Source organism: Lepidochelys kempii, chromosome 15, assembly GCF_965140285.1.
Source record: "Lepidochelys kempii isolate rLepKem1 chromosome 15, rLepKem1.hap1, whole genome shotgun sequence".
Taxonomy (NCBI): domain Eukaryota; kingdom Metazoa; phylum Chordata; order Testudines; family Cheloniidae; genus Lepidochelys; species Lepidochelys kempii.
The window spans coordinates 14,081,119-14,088,363 of record NC_136394.1 but is presented as its reverse complement, the minus strand read 5'-3'; the positions used below and the strand labels follow the sequence as shown (position 1 = coordinate 14,088,363).

General features: G+C 50.8%; 1 pseudogene; it reads right to left on the bottom strand.

The window, feature by feature from the left end:
* Positions 1-5,501: 5,501 nt before the first annotated feature.
* On the bottom strand, positions 5,502-5,843 carry LOC140898877 (immunoglobulin lambda variable 8-61 pseudogene; annotated as a pseudogene).
* Positions 5,844-7,245: the final 1,402 nt, after the last annotated feature.

Genomic DNA, 7,245 nt, shown 5'->3' with positions numbered 1-7,245 from the left:
AAGCTCTCAACAAAGGACTGAATGACTCATCCAAGCTGTGGATGAGTTCCAGAGGGAATTTCAAGCCAGCAAACTCACCTGTATTGCTAAGAATCTGATAGATGGACTTTGAAGTCTCTGTATGTATGTGTTTGCTTTACCATTCAGCAACTCTCTTCTTGTTCTTTTTTCTTTATAATAAACCTTTAGTTTAGACACTAAAGGATTGGCAGGCAGCATAGTATTTTGGGTAGGATCCAAACTCATATTGATCTGGAACACAGTTTGTGACTGATTGGTGAGTCTAACTTCAGTGTTAACCACCACTTTTGGGAGTATCTGCTCTCCCTTTTACAGCCTGCCCTCACCTTGGTATTTTCAGTGAGGTCTGCCCCAGGCACACCAGGTCACAGGAGGGGCTGGAGGGGAAGCATAAGGGGTTCGAGCTTGTACCTTTTAATGGCTGGATGGGATCTCGGGGGTCACACAGGCAGATCACTAGGATTTTCATTATTTGGTGATTCATTTTAGGGCTGAGGGTTTTGCAGGCACGTGGACGGGGGGCAAGAACCAACTGATAACAGCAACAGGCATTGCGCTGGGATCCCCGAGGGCCTGGTACTCGTGCTGTGCATGATCAGCCAAGGAACATTCCCCAGTCTCTGTTGAACCCAGAGCAGGTAATTATTATCAGTGAGGGCCCCACTACTCAGGCTGCAGGAGAGCATCACGGTCCCTCCAGGAGACACTAACTCAGACGCCTTCAGCGACTGGAGCTGCTGGGAACTGAAACCTGAAACATGAGAAACAAGCTGATCAGAACTCCCCCTAGCACGGAGCACATCACAGATTCTTAGCACTACAGATAATAATTTCTTAGTTTGTTTCATCCAGCAAATAACCCCCCAACCTCTTACCAATGCAGTAAGTGAGCAGCGTGAGGAGCAGAGGGGCCCAAGCCATGGTGGGGGATCCAGATGAACTTGGCTAGCTGAGGCAAACAGGTGCCTGGCTGGGACCCTCCGATTCTCTCTTAAAGTGCCAGAGCTGGAGAACGGCCCCTTCATACAAATCTGCTGCTCGCTTAATGGCTCCTGTCTTTTCAGTTCTGTCAAAAAGGGGCAGAGACAATCCAAAGGAGAGGCAGAGCAGCCCCGCTCTGTGCCTCACTGATAACTCTGTGCTCTCTGGTCACTCCAGATGCACTAGAACGGAGCAGATGCACTAGAACGGAGCAACGTACCAGTGTCTTCCATTCCAATCCTGACCTGAGGCCTCTGTCATTCTAGCCACAGGCCTTTGGCCAGTTTCACCAGCCACCTGAATATCTGCAACAGCTCAGTTCTTCCTGTCGTGAGCCTCTCACGTCAAGATCTCCAGTCATTTGTACTGGGCGTAACTGGGGACACCAGTGGAACCACCAAACTTATTTTCACTGGTGACCTGGGTCAGGATTTCAACTCTCTTCCCCAGAGGTGAAAGACAATATGTCGGATTATGATGATGTGTAAAACAACAGCATCCAGAGGCCCTAGTCACCCACTCTCAGGCTTTTGGCTCCCTAGTCATCAACTTTCTTGAGCGGAGACCCACCTCTCTCCCCCTCCTGACCAAGATATTTCCAGACTGAACAGTTCCCTGCCTTCACTGTGCTATTCCCAGCAAAAGACAGTCTGCCTCTCCAGGCCTGCTTGCTTTCTCCTCAGAGACTAATTACATTGCAATTGCCCATACTTCTAATTTACCACACGGTTCTTCCTAAGCAAACCCAGTTAATTCTTAAGGAAAAAGCATTCCAGAGAAAACATGAAAAACAATAAAAGAACCTACACGCCTGCTAGTCAGCTTACAGGAGCTCCCTGCCAGCCCAACCTCCATGAGAGCTCTGGGCCGTGCCACTCCTTCCTACCCTTCCTTAAGGACCAGGGCCCTCCCTGGGCTGGAAGTCCTGTCCACTTCCTAGATCAGAACAAAGGTCCTGAGTCCACTTAAAGTCAGGCTATTTATTTACGAGTCCTTTCTTTGTCAGCTGGTCCCCAAAGAACCCACTATATGTCTCTGAAATGTCCTAACAGAACAGGTGATCAGCAGACGAAAGGTTCAAGATTCAGAGGCTGTGTCCCTAAAGGGGGGGGTTGCAATCCCCTCCTCCCCATGACTTCCTAGGAATTCCACTTCACATGTCTTGTCCCAGAAGATTAGTCCTGCCTGCTACATTGTCCAGCTTGGTCGTCTGAAGGTCACAGTACTTCCCAGATAATGCGTTAAGCCTGTCTTCCTCCGAACCAAGTTCCAAACCATCCCGCAATGGTCCATAGACATTTGCATTTTTAATACAATGGGCTGTTAAAATACTTAAACTTGATTCAATAAGTTTCGTCCAGGATATTGCTGAAAATTGCCACGGTCACAGCCGTACTGACCCATCAGCGCAGGGCTGGGGGAAGCCACAGGGATTCACAACACTGAGTGAATGAACAGGCCCCAAGTTCTATTTCCATCTCTGGCATTGGCTCATTCTAGGACACTGGATAAGTCACTTAGCCCCTCTGCCTTTTTTCTTCCTGCTGCAGAATGAGGGCAATAAAACCCACCCGTGTCCTAGGGGTGTGGTGAGAATTCATCAGTCACTGTTTGCAAAGTGCTCTGAAGCTCTACAGTGCTCTAGGAACACTAGGTACTCGGTAATACTGATTCCTGTCTAGCCCATTGTTCCGTCATGTTTCCCCGGCTGTCGGATCCTGGCTTCCCCACTAATGAATGTGGGATTGTGCGGTTCTAAGTCAGAGTCCTACCCTGTGCTCTGTGGAGCACTTGCTCATGTCCTGCAGAGAACTGGCTGGTCACAGGTGCTGGTTCCTCCCCTACCGTCCAGCGGCTAAACTGTGTTAAAAGAGACTAACAATACGTGCCATCCTTCCCCATTGCTGGCACCCATGTAAACACCATGAAGTGGTGTTGCCAGAGGGAACTCATGAGATTGCCAATGAAAGTCACCATGGTCCACTTGACTGAATGGGCAGCAGGTATCCCTGAGACCGGCTCTCTTTTAACACATGGTTCAGCCCATGCAAATAGCCTTCTTCTGGGGTGTCCCTCAGAGGCTTGTTACCCAACAGAGAAGCAGTGAGTAATGGATGGAGCTGTTCTAAGCTTATTAGCTGGCAGCCCTAGAGTGCATGGAAGCCTCTGTGAGGATGAGAGAGGGGCTGCTACTGGAATAACTCATCCTACAGTTCTAAGGAAAAGGAGTTTATTAAACTTCCCGTCATTGGCTGGAGGAAAAGTTGAATCTGGCCATTCCTGTAGCCATGACTTCCAACTATTCTCCCAGAGCTTCAGGACTTGGCCACCTAAGTTCTCAGAGTGGAAAGACTTTCATTCAGCAGGTGCAACTAATGAAAATATCTGCAGACGGCCCATGTGGATTCCTCTCCTCTAGCCCTGCATGCAGCCAGTCACAGACACATTTATCCCAGGGGATTCTCCATCACAGTTGATCCCTCTTTCTCTTCACAGGTCTGCTGTGCCCACTGTCTCTGGGAAATAACTGGCTCGGCAGGATTACTGCTGACAAGGACCTGGTGGTTTTAGTCCATCACAAATTGAATATGTGCCAACATGACGCAATTATAAAAAAGGCAAATATCGTTCTGGGGTGAATTAACAGGAGTCTTGTATTGAAGACACAGGAGAGAATTGTTTGGCTCCATTTGGCACTTGTATCCAGTGTTGGGCACCTCACTTTAAGAAAGATGTAAACAAACCGGAGAAGAGCAACACAAATGTTAAAGCTGGAGAAACATACCAGTGAGGCAAGGTAAATAAAATGGGCATGAAAAAAGATGACTATGGTGGGAACCCTGATAACAGCCTTCAAATATGTTAAGGAGTGTGAAAAAGAGGATGGTGATTAATTGTTCTCCGTGTCCATTCACGGTAGGACAAGGAGTGAACGGCTTAATCTGCAGCAGGGGAGGTTGAAATGAGATATTAAGAGCTGGAGACTCTTAAGGTGGGCCGGGGGCATGTTCGGAGAGCAGGGTGCTGCCAGGCCCTGCGTCTGCACAGCGGAGGGGACTGATGCCCTGCGCTCTCTGTTCCAATCGCACCCTGGGCACAGCTCTGAGCAGCTCAGGGAAGGAGCCATCTCGGGAGGGATCGCTCATGGTCCATGTCACGATTTGAGCATGGACGGTGGGGGATGGAGGGGGGCCTTGGGACCCAAGAACCTTATAACTCTGATGACTGGTGTCTTTCCCTGCTGAGACTGTTGTTCCTGCTGCTGGTACCCTCTGCTCCAAAGACCTGATCCAACGCGCACAGAAATCAAGGGGAGTCTTTTCAGTGACCTCCACAGGCTCTAGGCGACGGTCCCAAGAGCAGAGCTCCTGCCAAGCTCACAGCTTCTCTGTGCATCTCCACAGGGTAGCCCATTTCTGCTACGTCAGGGGCAGCGACCGACTGTTACCGGCACGGAGGGCTGGAGTTACGAGTCACCCCTCTGTACAGCCACATTAATAAAACTGAGCCCTCCTAATCCTCAGCTACCCTGTCTGTAGCTCCTCCTTCCGCTGTGCTCACGTAGGTCCTCAGTGCACGCTCATGGCCGTGGCCTGCGTCACACACGCTTGAGCGAACCCCCGTTCCCTGGTGCTGATCCAGGGTGTTCTCAATGCTGGGCTCTAGTCGGGATCTGTTCTGGGACGGCGTCCTTCTGCAGTCACACCAAATTTCATTCCACAGGCCATGAGCTCCAGACGCTTAGCTCTGAGGGTTGGTTCGAATCTGCAGTGCTGATGAAATTCACAGTTCAACTCCTGGGTTAAATCCTTGAAGGGATGGGTTGGGCTGGGTTGCCCAGTACAGGTTTGAATGTTCATAGAACAGTGCAGGGTCTTTCTCTCCAATGACCATTTGCAGGTCTCTCAGCAGTAAGGCAGAGCTAAGAAGCCCTTTCCCGTTAGCTGGGGAAGTGTTAGGGCAGATTGGCCAGGCTCTGATCTCATTGCAGTGTAAATCAGGAAGAGCTCCACGGAAGCCCTTTGTGAATTTGCTCACCAGTGCGAAAGACAGGGCTGCCAAGTGTCACACACCTCACTTGTCTGTCAGCCTTTGACAGCCCTGCCACGCCCGCCCGTCGATCGGAATCTCACACGTCTGGCTGGGCTGTGGCCAGGAGTTCTCTCGTGGCCACCAGAGACCATTATTGCGCATGGCACCTCAGAGAGGCAACGGCAGCTGCTGAGGGCAGATGACTCACAAAGGGTGTCTCTACGGGTATCTGAGAAGGAGTTGAAGGGGGACTAGAGAAGGGGGCAGGAACTGAGAAGGGACGGAATAGGGGACTGGAACTGAAAAGGAATGGGGGTAGATGAGGGAAGCCAGTGCAGGGATGGGAAAATGGGGGAGGCTGTCTCATAACCCATATACCTCCGGCTGTCACTGCCTCGTTAGCGCTACAGGAAGTCATCCCCCCAGATCAGAGGGAGACATGCACAGTAAACCCTGGCCTGCAGCTGCTATGCAGCGAAAAGGAAGGCTTCGTTCAACAGGGGAGTTTTCGTCTCAGTTCCCCATCTGACTGTGTCACTGTGAGGAGCACCCTCAGTCCACACAGCACAGTAATAATCAGCCTCATCCTCGGCCTGGGCTCCAGTGATGGTTAACGACGCCCTGTTACCATATGTCTCACCAGAGAAACGCTCGGGAATCCCGAAGGCTCTGCTCCTAGAGTCATAGATCAGTAACCGAGGGGCCTTCCCCGGTCTCTGCTGATACCGGGATGGGTGGTTTTTACTAATGAAATCCACTCCTTGCAGCGTGCAGTGCAGCTCGGCCGTCTCCCCTGGTTTCACTGCCATAGTGGAGCTTGTCTGAGTCAGCGCACTCTGGGAACTCCAACCTGGAGAGAGCAACAGAAACCAACCAATCACAACCTGCCTCTCTTGTCTGAGAAATGTTCTTCCCAAATCAGAGAGCGAGTCCCAGGCATTTCAACCCAGAGTCCAGTTAGTGATCAGCCCCTGGTCTTGGGATCCATTCAGAGAAACCCCACCCTCCACCCTTACCAACGCAGTAAGTGAGCAGCGTGAGGAGCAGAGGGGCCCAGGCCATGATGGGAATCCAGATGAGCTTGGCTTCCTGAGGCAAACGGGTCTGTGGCTGCAACCCTCCGATTCTCTCTTAAACACCCAGAGCTGGAGAACGGCCCCTTCATGCAAATCTACACCCTGCTCATTGGCTGGAGAGCATGTTCTAGAGAAGAAGAAAAAAAATTCAAAAGAAGTTGAGGGTCAAGGGTCAGCAGAAGAACAAGGCAGCATGAAGAATGAAGAAGAGGAGAAATCTAAGGAAGAGAAGGAAAAAGACCCCTGAATTCCTAATATTTGTCCAGCCACGTACAAGAAGTAACTGATTATGGTAGTGCTGCTCGTTGTACTATTGAAAGTCCTAATGCAACCAGGATTTGAATCCAGGTCTTCAGAACGCCCATTAGCACAGTAAGCCATTGTGTGCTACAGCCCAGTGATGTAATAAAAAGTCTGACAGCTACGGTTCTACGCAGCACAATGGAGAGCTACCAGCCCCGTTTGTCTTCTCAGCAATAGAAGACGTTTGCATTGCTCTTTAAAACCTTTCAGACTGATATTTAGTTATTCACTAAGGAAGTGCAGGTGTTTGGTATCCATTTCAGGCAGTGTAGGTTCCTTCAGTGTAAAGTACTTTCTGCTTTTAATTTTTATAGCACCTACCCTATGGCCACAAAGACACTGCAAAGATGGCTGGAAGGGATGGAAGTTTTCCCAGTGAATCAGTGCGTTCATGTTTGTTTAATCAGACATGGGTGCGAGTCCTGGTGTTGCTGAGGATTCCTTCCTGTAATTTGGCCTTCACGGGGTCTGCATGTGCCTCTCCCACTCCCCTTTTCAGAGGGGCAGAGGACAAAGAGCTCTGGGGCTCCCTGGGCACATGTACATGGCACCACAATGGGCAGGGGGTGGGTTGGAGGACAACGGAAAATAGAGAGGGGGGAGAATCGGTTGGGGGTGTAGAACACACATCGCTCAGCAGCCAGGACAGGCGGCTCCTGCCTGACCCCTTCCGCAAGTGCATTACAAGGAGTGTCTCTGGCATGAACAGGCCCCTGCAGCCCAGTCGCTCCCTCGCTCCTGCTATGGAAAACCCCTAGTTGCTGGGCACAACCTGAGCAAACAGCCCACGTGCAGGGAGGGCATGGACCCTTCCCCACCCCCACCTGCCACA